General features: G+C 32.1%; 1 pseudogene; it reads left to right on the top strand.

The window, feature by feature from the left end:
- The window catches only part of LOC149570415 (autophagy-related protein 16-like), a 194,776-nt pseudogene that overhangs the window by 68,113 nt on the left and 110,594 nt on the right, over positions 1-16,069 (top strand).

Below are 16,069 nucleotides of genomic sequence, written 5' to 3'. Positions count from 1 at the left end.
TTATGAAATTTCTAGAAACTGCATACAGACATCAGAAAACAACACTTTCTAGATTTTTCCTACTTCAAGGTGAGTTTTTGTCTTTTAGCTATTTTAGGATTTAGGCACATACTCCCTCCACAATAGAAATATCATATAAGCTCCTTTCTCCCTATTTTCCATTACTTGATCCATTTTTGCATTGAACACTCTCTTGTGCTCAATCAATTTGGATCATTCCTTTTGGAAATTAGGGTTGAGTAGAGGTTTTTATTTTCTTTCTAGTCAATAAAAATATCCTATCATTACTTAAATATTATAAGAAACACAAATTGACAAACTATTTCCACTAGCATGGCTATTGACCCTTATTTACATACTAACTAATTATACTTTATTTATACACTTACATTTCGACATTGAATTATATTCTAACAACTTTAATAACCTACTATCTATTAGTATTTTTAGTCACTTTGTAAGTTCAACACTTTAACTACTAACTCAATTCCTTAACTTTAACCAACTAATTATTATCTTTCCATCACTACTACTAACCTCCACTAGATCACTAATTTTCTTACTAATTTCTGCCTTACCACCAATACTCTTTACCCTAACACTTACCATTTACATTAACCACCAACTAAATTTAATAACTTAAATATATAATACCAACTAATATTATTTACTAAGTCAAACTATCTCTACTATACCCTTACTAAATAATATTACCTACTAACAATATTTTACTACAAATTTATCAACATGCCTACCTATCATCATCTTACTTTAATTTAACAATCTTTGACTATAATTTTATTTTACAATTATCTCATTCCATTTACAAAATTCATTTGCACGTCCCCTAATTAATAATTGCATTCTCTAACTAATGTCTGTATGCCAATACATAGACTTACTAACTAATAAAAAATCTATTTCTACTAATTAATTAATGACAAGTAACAAACTCACTAAACAACTATACCACTAACTATTTCATCGATACTAACTAAATCTTTCCTTAATTTACTAAATTATATAGGTCTAATTGCCTACAAGTTTTAAATCAGCAATTTACTATCTACTATCTAAATGCATATTATATAAAATCTAATTTACTAACCCCCTATCATTATATACTTCCCTTACCACTTACTCACGTGACCTTCCTTCAAACTCCTTGGTGCCATCATCTAAATGACATGGGGAGATGAAAAAGGGTGGTCCCTTCTACTTCACACACGACAGGTCTAGTCAAGGGCAGTCAGGGTATTGGGATGAGTGGTCTTCTCTCACCCATGTTTAATATACCATGCAGGTAAGGGGATGAGTGTACAATGTTGACCAAGTTGGGTGATCTTTTTAGGTGCCTCGATAATAGAAAATGGAGGAGGAAGGTGGGATTCATGTAACCTCTCTCCCTCCTTTGCCAAACCAAATTGTATGCCTTAAATATATTAAAGTAGGGTTTATAAAGCAGTTTGTTTTATTATTATTTTATTTTTTGGCTAAGCATATATAGGATTTTTGATGGGACATGGGGTTGACCCATTTGAATCTATACATTTCATCATACTCTTAGATTGTAGGGATGGGATGTAGGACTAATTTATTTATTATTTTATATAGGAGGAATCTTGAGGATTATTTTATTGTTCTATAATTGGGGAGTGGATTATTTCTCACTCCCCATGCAAAATCCAAAGAGCTAAAATGTCCATCTATAGCTTGTTTTCTTATGAAACTTATACCATATTTTCCCTTTGAACTATCTTCTCCTTTCACTATAATGTTTCAATCTTATGATGTTATTTCTAACATTTCAATGTAATTATATAGATTAGTAAATCTATCTTGAACTCATTAGAATAGTAGTTTTAACACATAAAATTCATGGGGACAAAATCAAGAACAATGAAACTAATGGATGAATCTTTTCTATGATATTTCTTATTGATGAATGCAAGATTGAACTCCTTCATGATCAATATTTTAAAAAATATTTTTTTTGTATTGATTCTTGCTCCAAAGGAATGCATGCAAAGAAGACATATACTCTAATTAAGTTTCAATAGAGATAGCTATTGAAATCAATCTCTTTTACATTTCATATGCATCTACTATGACAAGTTGACCCTTCCTTTTCAATGCAACTAGATGCATAACAATAAATCTTACAATGCAAATAGTTATGAGAATATCCAAATTACTTTCTTTCTTCCATGAAGCCATTCTTCACAGTGATATATATAAAATAGAGAGCTTATTTTTGCAACATAATACACAAAATAATAAATGAAAACCTTGTCCATAGAAATACAATGTTCAATGACATGGAGGAAGATTCCTCCTTTCAAATACATCGCACAATACAACCATGTAGATTTTGACTTTTCAATACAATGCTCAAGACATGGAGGAGGATTTCATCCTTCCAAATGCATACCATACCAACCTTGAGTGCATTGCATCTGGCCCTTGACAAACAAGAGACACTTCTTTAACACTATGCAAATTGTAACGAACTATTCTTAGATATTATTGGGGATTCAATTTTGATAATTTTAAAGGGGCCAAGAGTGCTTTGGACAAAAGTTTGGATAAAAGATCTAGTTCTGTTGGTCTCATTGAAAGTCAAAATCATGAGCTCCATAAGCAAGTGGTTGACCTGACATCTAGACTAAGTAGCAAAAAAGAAAACATTTATATGTTGATCAAAAGGTGGATGTTACAGAAGATGCAAGAATTAGATCATCTTAATGAGGTGAGGATTTAATTATATAAACTAAATATACAAAGATCAAAATAAAGCTATAAGAAGAAAATTGTACTTCTTAGACTAGCTATGCCCTCTACATTTTTTGTTAACTATCTCTTTATATTTTGTTTCATGTTTTTTGTTTACTATTCATATATGTACTATTGTGCATTGCTTGGTACCCTTTTTTAAGTCATTTTTTTCTTTGGTGTTAGGTTTTCTTAAGTTCATGGACTATCAAGTTAATGAAATGCTACAACATGCAAAAAGAGAGAGATTTTAGCCTTGACTAGTTGTTAGATGGTTTGCATTTGAATGTGAATTGTTAACAAGATTTGTTTGAAGAAGACACCATCAAAGAAAGTATTATTTTATAAAAACTAAGCAAATTAAGTTATTTTTATTAGAACTTATTCACCACTATGGGTTTTTTTGGTTCAAAAATTTGATTGTTTGTGTTGTTTCTAGGCCAATGTGTTGTATCTTTGAAGATATGATGAATCATTTGAAAGCTAGCAGCATAGAAGAATCAACATGGAAGCAAGTGGACAGAGTTATGCAATAAAGAGATTTGGGACTTAAGGATTATGGAGTGTCAAGTATACCATCTTCTACAAGATATATGTCCTTTCCCACGAAGTGACTTCCATTCTTTTCTTTTTTTAAATAATAGTGATCAACTAATCACTAGTTGGCAAGATATGCTAGTTAAACTTTGGGATATAAAGTCAGGTTCCTTGGTAAGTAAATTACATAGTTACCTTGCTACTTTTTCTGATCTTGGTGTCTCTGGTGATTATTAATTTATCCTAGGAGCTAACATTGATCACAAATTGTATCTATTGGATGCACAATTTAGTCTTGTACTTTAACAAGTTATTCAAATAAGGTTTGTGCTACATATGTCAGCAAATTATCAAATAGGAAAGTTGTAAGCACTACTTATGATTGGTCAATAAAGGTTTAGGACCTTCATCAAGGGTATGTGGAAAACACCATAATTTTCCATGACTAAAATTTTGTGTCCCTAACTACAAATGAGAAACACATATATTCAGCACATGTGGATGGCCATCTTCATTTTTGGGATACATAGATTGGAAATCTATTTAATGAAGTTATTGCTCGTGTTTCTAGAATAACATTGGTTACATTATCATGAAATGGTTAGTTTCTTCTTAGAAGTGTCCAACACAACTTGCACAATCTACTTGATGTTTGGTCATTGGAAGTTTTAGCTACTTTCAAAGTATAGGGTCACAGACTGATCCGTGTAGTATCCATAGTGCCACAAATACTAGGGGAACAAATTGTTGAAATTATTAATGAGCTTGAGGGAGTAAAATTTTCTCTTGAACAATCAAAAAATGAGGTTGGTGATGAGATCATCGAATTGGTACAATAGGACAATGATTCTAGTTATGAAAATAGTACATTAGAATTGGATATTTTCCATCAGATGACTTTGAAGTTAGACATCATCTCCTTAGGAGTTGTCTTGATAGAAATATGACACTTAAGAGATTTCTTAATAAAACTTTCAATTATGATGATAAGTGTAAGGAATCTATTATCATTCATCTTATGCATCTTCTTACATAGTATGCTAAGTTTTTTGAAAATGAGTATTCAGATGGCCCTAGATCTCGAAGCTCATACCCATGTTCTCTATTAGTAAGTAGTTCCCTTGAAAAGGTTACTAGGAATGGAAGGAATGGTGACCACCATGTATCAAGGTCTCACACATTTAATATAGAAAGAAAAGAGAGAGACCTAGAGGCTAAAGAAGTGTGTTAGTACCTCCTAAAGAATTTGGATGTCCAATTTCCCTACAACTTATGTCTGACCCTATAATTATTTCTTCTGGCATATGAATAAATTTATATTGGTATATGGATCACTGATGGTTAGAATACATGCCCCAAAACTTTTCATAAATTAGCACACCTTTGTTTGGCTCCTAATTTTTTTGTAAAAGGCCTAATTTCTAGTTGGTGTGGACATAATAGGATATTGGTACTAGATCCACTAACCACTTTCCCTCCTTGTAGAGTCTGGACATAAGATTTGGTAGACTCTAGATCCATCCAAAGTATTGATGGAATTCAATTTAAAGAGGTCAATATAGTCGCATTAGAGGAAATTTAAACTACTAGTGTTGCTAAGGATAATACAGGCATATTTTCAACATGTACTTTTAGTAGCAATTATTATTATGACTCTCTAATATTGCTTCATTATGAGTGATATGGTGGAACCAATAAAAAAACATGTCTTGGTCACATGGTATGGTTTAATCATACATTTTTATGAGGACCCTAATAAAATATGTGAAATATTGCTTGTAAGCCTTAGTGGACAATCATCAGAATTGCAATTTAAAGTGGTAGATGAGATCAAAGAATTGGCAAAAGATAATGACTAGGCTCATTCTTACATGGGTTCTAATGGTTGTATTCATTCTCTTGTAAATTTCCCACCTTATACCATTGATGCATATAATACACATGCCTTTGAATCTAGAGCTTCAACACTTTTCAATATTTTTGCCAACAGTAACAAGAATGGAGCAGTTTTCTTAGCTGATGGTATAATGTCTCTTTTGTTGGAAATTCTTAATTTTCTTATACACAATACTAGCATAAGCTATTTCCAATTTTTTTTCTCTACTCTCTTTTTTTAAAGGATGTCTTGTGAATTGAATTGAAGTGATGGTAAGGCCACAAAGAGGAGAGATGTATTCTTATGTGGTAGGAAAAGAATGCAACCAAAGTCAAAGGATGAAATAAGCAAGTTTTTGTAGTTACAACCTAAGAGAACACATATGTATCAGGCATTCTGTCAAATGATTTACAGGACTTTTTATCTTACACATATTGCTAATATGTCCCATATTCTATCATGGAAGGTCAAATATACTAAAATTGCCCATCTTGTTTCATTGGATAGATGTCCATACCTTGTCCAAAAGCTATGATTTCAGAAAGGCATGCAAGATGTTAGAAATAGTTGTGGAATTTATCTTTGTACCTTCTAATTGTAACATCTTGAATGTTTTAGGAATTTTAAAAAAATCAAAATTGTGATATCTTGTAGCCATGACATTCCATTAGACCAAATTCTTTGAGGCATTTTGTCAAATGATTCATTGCATTGTCTGTGAATCCAAACTCTGAATACATAAAATAAATTGCAAGTGGTAAACCAAAGGAGCTTCCTTGTTGAAGGGTGGGTTGCATCGATACCTCTTTCCACATTAGCACTCTAGGTAAACATTACTAATTCATTCAAATAATTGGGGTGTTATGAATCCAAGGTAACCTCCATCATTCAAGCATACAAAAATTATATGCAAATACTTTAATCCCCTTTATACTTCAAAATCATTGCATAAAATAGTCATTCTTTTAAAAAAAACTTACACCCTTTCTTTCTCTAGAGGTCTATACCTAAGAGCCTAACATGTATCTTTATTCACCAAGGAAAATGCAGGGAATTCTACTTCATCCCTAACCTTCATGCTCCATTAAGTGTCCATCATAATGAATCCAAAAACCATATCCTATAAATATACACCTAATACAAGCAAATACTCATTACCAATGTCATTAAAACTTAAATGAAACCCTCATTCATAACCCAAAGACGAACCTGATTTGGATTAAACTCATTAGCAAGAGCCATGTAGCCTAGCAATTAAATTGGCATGACACTATTCAGGATTAACCTCGATGTAGATCTTCATAGTGTGTCCCCCTAAATAAAATTGATTGTAAGAGACATGAGAATGGTATTTCTTATCATGGTGACACTGATGACTTTCCCTTGTCATATTTGAAAACCAAAAGTTTGGTGGTTTTGAGGCATGAGTGGTGACAGAGGTATTAAGCATTAGATAACTTTTCATGTATCTTGTAGGTGAGAAAATCCCACAAGAAAATCCTATCGAATTAACCAGGTATTCAATGGTTTTAGGATCGTGAGACTGGTTTGGAGTGGGAGAGATAGACGCAAGCAATCTGGGAAGGAAAATGAAATATCAACAATGTGAGGTTGGTTTGAAATGTGAGCCAATTAATTATATTATTTTCATATATTATAATATATAATATTTTTTAATATATACCTTTTTCTTGTGAAAATCCAATACATAAATAAAAGTTGAAGTTGTGATGTTTGTGCAATAAATGTCATAATGGATAAATGTTAGAAGTGAAATATTTTAATGAAGAATATAAGTGGGCTTCATATTAATAGGTCTTTAAAATCTAATAAAATATTCCTTAATCATATTATGATATATTGTATATTATAATATAAAGCTCTTTGTTTTCATGATCAAGGAGAAAGTGGGCAATATTTTTAGATAAATTGTGGATATTAATTTTAGTTATCTAGAAAAATCTTATGAGGAAGATAATGGGACTCCATTACTAAAGGCTCATGGGAAGAGAGATCTTTCAAATATAATAAAATATTCTTTCATTATGTTGTGTTATGTTCTATATTCTAATGTGAAACTCTTATTTTAGCACAATCAAGGAGAATGTTGGCAACATTTTTTAGATAGATTATGACTATTGTATGATGTTAGAGAGTCAAATCTAATACTTGGAAGATAATAGATCTTTGAGAATAACAATTCATATTAGATGATCATAGAAAGCGATAACAACACATCTATAGGGACCTCTAAAAAAAATCACATAATTTGATCACTTTGTATTTAGGTCAAAGTGTCACCCTTTATATTGAAGATGACAATATGGACTATAGTATAGATTGAATGTTACAAAGCTTCATGAGTTCTTACCCAAAACAAATATTGGGTCAAATTCCTTCTTGTTGATGTATCACTAAGGATTTCATTAGGTTGATATGTAGGAAGGATTTCAATAGTATAACATAGAATCAAATTTCTTTGTGGTATCTTTTACATTATAAATTAATACAAATAGAAAAAAAAATAGAAATGAAACCCTTTTTTTATAGGTAATGGGTCGAAACCTAAATTAATTATTATTATGTGTTAAGCTTATGTAGACTCAAACCCAAGACCACCCACATAATAGGCTCACAAGTTACTGTTATGTTATAGGCTCATGCCTAACAATGAACCATTTTTTGTAGTATGATGAAATTCTCTATTATAACTAAAAAATTCTCACCTAAACTATTTAATTTATAAATAAATTTCTAAATCAGCATTAATTGTCCTAAATTGCATATCGATTATTTTACTTTAATGTACATTATTAATTCTTAATAAAATAATTTATACCGATAAAATGTAATTAATTAATATATAAATTATTATGTTATGATGGCACCATATTTATATTTTATTTTATTCTTAGTATATTTATTAATTTATTATATGTTTATTTGAATATTCTTAATAGATAGTAAGACTTAATTTTTCAAATGAGTAAAAGAAAATCTAAAGATAATATTTTTATTTTTAATATTTTTAATATCTAATAAATGTTATTTTTATTTGATTTAAAATAAATAATGAAAATAATAATAAGCGGTATAAGAAACCCCTAGAAAGACATATGTAAACCATCACATGTTGCTAAAGATAGTTTTTTCTGTAAAAATAATGATATACAATAGATAGATATTTCTTTCATTATTTAAGGAAACATCTCTAAGTATTATCACACCAAAAGACAACTAGGTTATCTTCACCTCACAATTCAAGATGAAAATTATTAGAACAACATTAAGTCAAGGGTTTCAAATAAACACAGTCTCTATATAGATGAGTTTCGGGTCTAAAATTCTTCAACCCATTTCAAGTGAGATAAATCCTTGCAAAATTATCAAAATTTATTATCTATGATGCTCTTGACTTAGAAAGAAACATAGATTAAAAAAATTATAAGAAACATCAAACAAAATATTTTTTCTTAATGTGATCAAGGAAACCTAAGAAATGAACAACATCAAAAAAAAAAAAATTCACCCAAAGTAACAAAATGTTGGATAGTGTTGTCCTTGATGTCACACAAAATGTCATATCAGTCTTTAATCTCAGTTAACCGAGTTTAGACAATGATAACCGAGCTCACTCGATCATCGAAGAAAATAAAACAGACAGTAATAACCGAGCTCACTCGGTCATCGAAGGAAAGATGGAAAAGTCAGTTTTCACCGAGCTCACTCGATCATCGAAGGAAAGATGGAGAAGTCAATTTTCACCGAGCTCACTCGGTCATCGAAGGAAAGATGGAAAATTCAATTTTCACCGAGCTCACTCGGTCATCGAAGGAAAGATGGAGAAGTCAGTTTTCACCAAGCTCACTCGGTCATCGAAGAAAAGATGGAGAAGTCAGTTTTCACCGAGCTCACTCGGTCATCAAAGTGGAGTCGGTTTCACCGAGCTCACTCGGTCATCACAGGGAACTCAGTGCTTATCGAGTTCACTCGGTGACTGAAGGGTTTCACGGAATTCTCTGTATTAACCGGGCTCAGTTGGTTAACACAGGAATTATTTTTGAACAGAGTTTACCATGCTGTGTCGGCCAGTAAAGGGATTTGTTAAATCTTGCAATTCAGCCGACTGTTGGAATAATTATTTTCCAAGTTATTTGAGCCGACTTGATAATCGAAAATATATATATATAGAGTTATTCAAGTTGTAAAAGTGTGTGAGAAAAAGGTGTAAAAACAAGTGAAGAACAAGAGAAGCAAGGATGCGAAAGAAAATACTTGGATAAGAGGAGACTGAGAAAATCCTGATGAAGGATTAAAGGAGCTGTAAAGTTGTATTTGATCAGTAAGGATCCAATCAAGCCGAACAGAGATCTGTAATCAGCAAAAGATAAGTTGCATATTATTTAGGTCACTTCATTGTTGCTTTATAACCTTTGCAGCAGTGAATCCAAATCTCTTAACAGAGTTGGTTTAACAGCCATTTTGTAAATCCTCTAACAAGGTGACAATTTAGTTTAATTGTTCTAAAGACCTCTAGCAAGGCCACTTCTAACAGAGTGTTTAAATCCTCTAACAGGGTCACACCTAACAGTGTGTTTTTGTAACCTTTAACAGGGTTGGCTCTTAACAGGGCTCACTTCAGAAGAGTGAAAAACAGTAACTAGTTACATTGGTGGTTTTTCCCATATTGGGTTTCCACGTTAAATCTGGTGTCTCTAGTGTTTGAGTTCGCTGAATTGTTTTGATATTAGTTCTTAATGATTGTTATTATTTGCTGCAATATCAAGTTTCAGTAATCTGTAAAATAGATCAAACTTTTAGACATCTAAGGGACTGTGAAATGTTTTTGTAGTAACTGATTCACCCCCTCCCCCTCTCAGTTACTTCATTCTCATTTCCAACACAAAACCCTTCAATCAATTTGACATGAACCATTGTATCATCCAAGGATGCAAATATTGATTTGTAGTTATCTTTTGAGTGCATGGAGGGTTTTTATTTTCTTTAGGAGTTCATAGATAGATTTTGATGAGTTTGAGAGCAGATTGGGGTGATTTTGAGTTTATTTCTAGTTCAATATTAGTTGAGAGGGCATTCGAGGAAGTTGACTAATAATGATGTATTGTTATGACAAAAAATCCATCAGTGAGTAATAAAAGTTATTAAAAACTTAAAGAATGTATTAATACAATGATAAATTCATCAATCATTCATTATTTCATTTGCTTGCATGACTAATTATTAGTGATTAATTGTTTATTCATTTATTTAGTCTCTTATCTTTTCCTAGCCTTGTGATTTTACCTGATGACCAAATTAGTCATTTATTTAGTGACTTATACTTATAAATTACAATATTTTGCTAGAATTTGATCACTTTTAGTCATGTGACTAAAAATTTTAGTCACATAGTCATTTATTTGCCAAAATTCTACTAGTGTATTGGTGCTCTCATTCTGAGAGTAGGTATTCTTGATGAAGTGTGTTATTTTTGGGAATGCATGTTCATGAATAATAATGGAGCCTATGGTTTTATTGCGTTGTTATGATTGTGCGATCTTTTAGTTCTAGTATTTTCCTTGTGTTAACAAATTCCATTGTTGTGATGAATTGGAGAAAGGATCACTATTTTTCTTGCATAGCATTTTGTCTCATGTGAGTGCATTTTATGTTGCCTTGTGATTTGATGAAATGTGAAACATCTTTCGATTATTATTGAAGTTCCCATTGCGATTGCATCAGTAGAGTTGAGGAAGAGTTGTTCCTAATTTCATTAGTTTCCTACAAGATCCTTTTGATAATTTAATTCGTAGACATTTTGTTACTTTGACTTATGTCTATTAGGAATTTCCCTTTTAGTAATTTTCTTCAAATCTCTTGTTAGTCTATCTTTGTTATTTGCTTTTCAAATACTTGGTAAAAATAGGAATTCATATAGTTGCATTGATAAAATTACATTCATCATAAAACAAAAGATACAAAAATATATCTCTTTTGTGGTTACATTTCAATAATAGGTATATAGATTGGTGGGTACTAGGAAAGGCCTCCTTGTGAACATACACATTTATCTTCAGTTGAGTTACCTAGAAGGTTGAAAAATAGTCATATGGAACCTTCGAGTTGGTAATTGATCAAATTTTCAAGAGAGAGATCCAAAAGAATTTATGTCATTAAGAACCATGCAAATGATAGCTCAACATGTTAATTGGCAAACTTGAGCAAAAGGTTGAATAGTGAAGTGTTGAGAGTGATTGCTTGAAGGATTTCCAAGCGAATCAATGATAGAGATGTCAATGGAGGCCAGTCAATGAGTTAGTTTTTGGACCAAATTGTGATTTGTATTTGCAAAGTAAGTTGTATTTGTCATATCAACCTATTATTAATTTCTAACCATTGTATCAATATCGAAATCCTTTAATCAAGGTTGACCTAACAGTCATATGTAAATCCTTTAATCAAGGGGTTATTCTAATGGAATGTTTTGAAGTCCTCAAAAAATGATGCAAGAGCATCACGGGTGTGAGGGAAATCTTGCATCACCCAAAAATATTTTTATTTTCAGTCTTTTCTATTTTAAGGACTAGTAGATAGGGGGGTTACTATTTTTGGGAATTTTCTTTTTTAAGTAAGTTTGTCATGCAAGCTTGGAATGTTCTCATTTTCTACATGAAGGTTCATTTTAGAATTATAAACCTCCAATAAAAATCTCATCGCTCTAGCTTAAGTATCAAAGAAGTTATTGTGGATTTTTAGTGGAAAATTTAGGGGAAAAATCTTCAAGCTTACCATTGGAGACCTTAGAGTGCCTGGATGAGGTCTGAAAACATGATGAAAGGGCACTTGTGCCATTTTTAGCTTGTAGATTAGGAGCTGGAGTTTTTGAAAAGTGGTTATAATAGCCAATTAGAGAAATGGTTTGAGAGTTATGGCCTTTTGAAGTTGTGCTACCTAAAATTTCTAAAATAATTTGTCAAAGATATATTTGGCTAACTCTATATGTATTGTTAGGGTCTGTTAGCCCTAGGTATTAAGTTTGAGCATCTAGAACCTTCTTGGGTAGTATAAAATTTCCTATTTAAGAAAGGCCTAAACATTGTCTAAGACAACTCTAGGTGATATTACATAGCTTAGTCTTGTAGATTACTGTAATGAAGGCACCCATATGGGTTAGCATATTGTACTTGTGAATTATGTAATTCTACATTTGCGGTGACAGTAAGAAGTCCATATTTTGATCTTGCATTTTCTATTGTTCCTTTATTTTTGTATGTGTTATGGTATTAAAGGGAGCACCCTTCATCAAGTGGTATCAAAGCTAGAGTTCTTGAGTGTGTCAGATCATTGACTATGAGGTAGTTCACACTAGGATTGTGGTTTGGCCTGAGCATGTAGACAAATCGTCAATTGTGAGGTGGTTTACAGTAGGTTTCGATGAAAGTATGAAAAATGCCTCCACAGAGAGAGCATGGCAGAAGAGCTATGGGTGTTACACCTGAGGGTTTTAGAGCCCTCCAAAGACAAATGCAAGCATTGGAAGAAAAATGCATAGAGGAATAAATCTTCCCATAAGAGATGAAAGTGAGGATTAGGATAAAGAAGAAGAAAATGTTGAAGCAAAGGCAGTTCTAAACCTAAAGGAAGAGAGGATTTTTAAGACCATCCCTAATATTGGAAAAAGACCTAAGTTTGAGGTTCCCACATTTTTAGAAAATCTTAACCCAAAGGAGCTAATTGATTATATCAATTATCTAGAGGAGTACTCTGAGTATGACAATATTGAGGATCCTGATAGGGTCAAGCTTGCAAAGGTGAAACTAAATGGCCATGCCAAGATCTAGTGGCAGGAGGTTCAGTTGGAATATAATAGAAAGAAAAGGGACAAAATCACAAGATGGGATTGGATGATAGCTAAACTAAAGAGACAATTCATTCTTGGGGATTATGAGCTTGATTTGTTGAAGAAAATGCAAGGGTTGAAGCAAGTGGGAAAATCTGTTCAAGAGTTCTACTGAGTTCTCATTAGAATCAACCATGCAAAAGTTGATAAGGATAAAGTAGCCTATTATCTTAATGGGTTAAGGCCAAGTATTTAGAATGAGCTAAGTCTAGTTTGAATGAATAGTATTGAGGGGGCATACCAGTTTTTCCTAAGAGTTGAAGAGGAACTGAGCAAAAAGTTTGATAACAAGAATAGTGGAAGAGGTCACAGTGGAAGATCTGGCAAACGATCTTATAGAGGTCACAATGATTATCAAAACAATTAGGATGAGACTAGAAGAAGTAGTCAAAATCAAAGGGGAAACAATTCCAATTGTTTCCATGATTAGAGCAATAGAGATCAAAGAGGAAGAGGTAGAGGACAAGGATCTGGAAGAGGAGGCTTCTATGGTAAATGTTTTCACTGTGGAGAAGAAGAGCATAAAGCATTTGAAGGTTTCCAATGCCAAGGAAGGATAGATCAAAGAATAGAAGGCTAGGAAAAAGTTGCACATGTTGATGAAGATGTTAGATCATCACATTCTAAAGATGTTGAAAGAGGAGAAGTTTTAGGTAATAGAAGAGTCTTGTTGAGTGGTGAGAATGAACCTAATCAAAGGAGTTTGTTTCACACCAGGTGAAAATGTGAAGATAACTATTGGGATGTGATCATTGATGGTGGAAGTACTAAAAATTTGGTGTCAAAAATAATGATCACAAAGCTGAAGCTAAAAAGTCAGAAACACCTATGTCCACACCATATTTCCTGGGTGTAAGATGATCATAAGGTCATGGTCAATGAGCAGTGCTTAGTGAAGTTCAAGATTGGAAGCTACCAGGATGAGGTACTTTGTGATATCATACCTATGGACATATGTCATATGTTACTAGTTAGGCCCTAGCAATTTGATAGGCATGTTGTACATGATGGGCGAGAAAATACTTACACTCTGACCAAGGATGGAGTGAAGCATAAGTTGAAGTCATTAAAGGAGAAAGAAGAAAAGGTATGTAGTGTTTTTGGAATATGATTTTTCGATGGAAAAGAGTTTCTCAAAGGTATTAAGCATGAGCATATGTGTTTTACTATAATTCCAAAGGATACTAAAGAAGAAGTAGAAGCGGTACCTGCAAAAGTTGCAGATATGTTGGGAGAGTTTTTTAATATTTTATTAGATAATGTACCTGATAGATTACCCCCAATGAGAAAGATCAATCACCAAATGGATTTGATTCTAAGGGCTAGTTTGTCAAAAAAGGTAGTACATAGAATGACACCAGTAGAAAGTGAAGAATTGAATAGACAGCTTCATAAGTTGTTGCAGAAAGGGTTGATTCAAGAGAGTCTGATTCCATGTGTTGTACTAGTTGTATTAGTACCAAAGAAGAATGGAGAATGGAGGATGTGGATAGATTCTTGTGCTATTAACAAGATCACAATTAAGTATAGATTTCCATTGCCAAGGATGGATGATACTATGGATTGTTTGAGTGGGGCTATGTATTTCACAAAGACAAATCTAAAGAGAGGGTATGATTAGATTCACATTAGAGAAGGAGATGAATTAAAGACAACTTTCAAGATAAGGGAAGGACTATACGAGTGGTTAGTCATGCCTTTTAGGCTAACCAATGCACCAAGCACTTTAATGAGGGTCATGAATGAGGTACTAAAGGATTTCTTGGGTAAGTTTGTCATTGTTTAGCTAGATGATGTTTTGATCTTTAGTAAGACATTGGAGGAGCATTTGATTCATATTGAAAAGGTGTTTAATAAGTTGAGGGAAGAAAAGTTGTTGATAAATCTGAAGAAGTGTAGTTTTTTAAAAGAGTTAGTGTACCTGGGATTCATAGTCTCAGCAAAAGGTTTGAAAATGAACCCAAAGAAAGTGAAGGCTATCCTTGAATGGCCTAGTCTAAGGAGGGTGACACAGGTAAGATCTTTTCATGGACTGGCTAGTTTTAATAGAAAGTTCATAAGGGGTTTTAGTAGTATTTTTGGACCCTTGACTAAAATAATGAGAGGGGATATGAAAGAATTTAAGTGGACTATAAGAGCATATAAGATTTTTAATCTGTTGAAATAGAAAGTTACTAAGCAACCTATTTTAGCACTTCCTAATTTTAACAAGGTTTTTCAAGTAGACTATGATGCTAGTGGTACTACAATAAGAGTTGCTTTGAGCCAAGAAGGTAGACTTGTTATTTTAAATTATTCTAACAGTAGTTTAGACTACTTGTTGAATGGACTCTTATGCACCTATCTTTGAATAGTCCTTGACTTGCACAATCATATGATTGGTGTAGACACCTAAAAACCTTTAGAAAATAAAGTATTTTTATTTTCTGAAAAAGTCTTGATGACATCATCATTTATTAATTAATTAATTATTTAATTAATTAATTAATTTTTATGCCATTAAATCCCTTTATCTTAATTAAAAATATTTAATTAAGGAATCCCTCCCAAAAATGTTTAAATCTTATTTAAACATTATTTCCTTATTTATTAATTATTTAATTAATAAATTGACCAAAAAACCCAAAATAAATTAAAAATTTATTTTTTGCCCAAAACTTGGCCAATTTCCTTATGACCAATAACCTCTTCCAAAATCTTCTAATCCTTCTTTAATTTTGATTAAAGGCTAATCCCATCATTTCCTACCCCTAATCCTAACTCAAAATATTTAATTAAAATTAAATATTAATCCTCATGTTTATTAAAAAAGTTTTAATAAATATCTCCTCAACCCAAACCCTTGAAATAAATAAAACTTTATTTATTTCCTAAAAATCTAATTTATCCTCATCTTAAAAAGTTCTAGACTCTTCTAGAAAGTCTTCATCCTCATCTTAGGAAATTCTAGACTATTCTAGAAAGTCTTTATCCTCATCCAAAGT

This window comes from Cupressus sempervirens, chromosome 3, assembly GCF_028749045.1.
Source record: "Cupressus sempervirens isolate cs-2001-9-10 chromosome 3, ASM2874904v1, whole genome shotgun sequence".
Classification (NCBI taxonomy): domain Eukaryota; kingdom Viridiplantae; phylum Streptophyta; class Pinopsida; order Cupressales; family Cupressaceae; genus Cupressus; species Cupressus sempervirens.
This window is presented reverse-complemented; position numbering and strand designations above follow the sequence as displayed.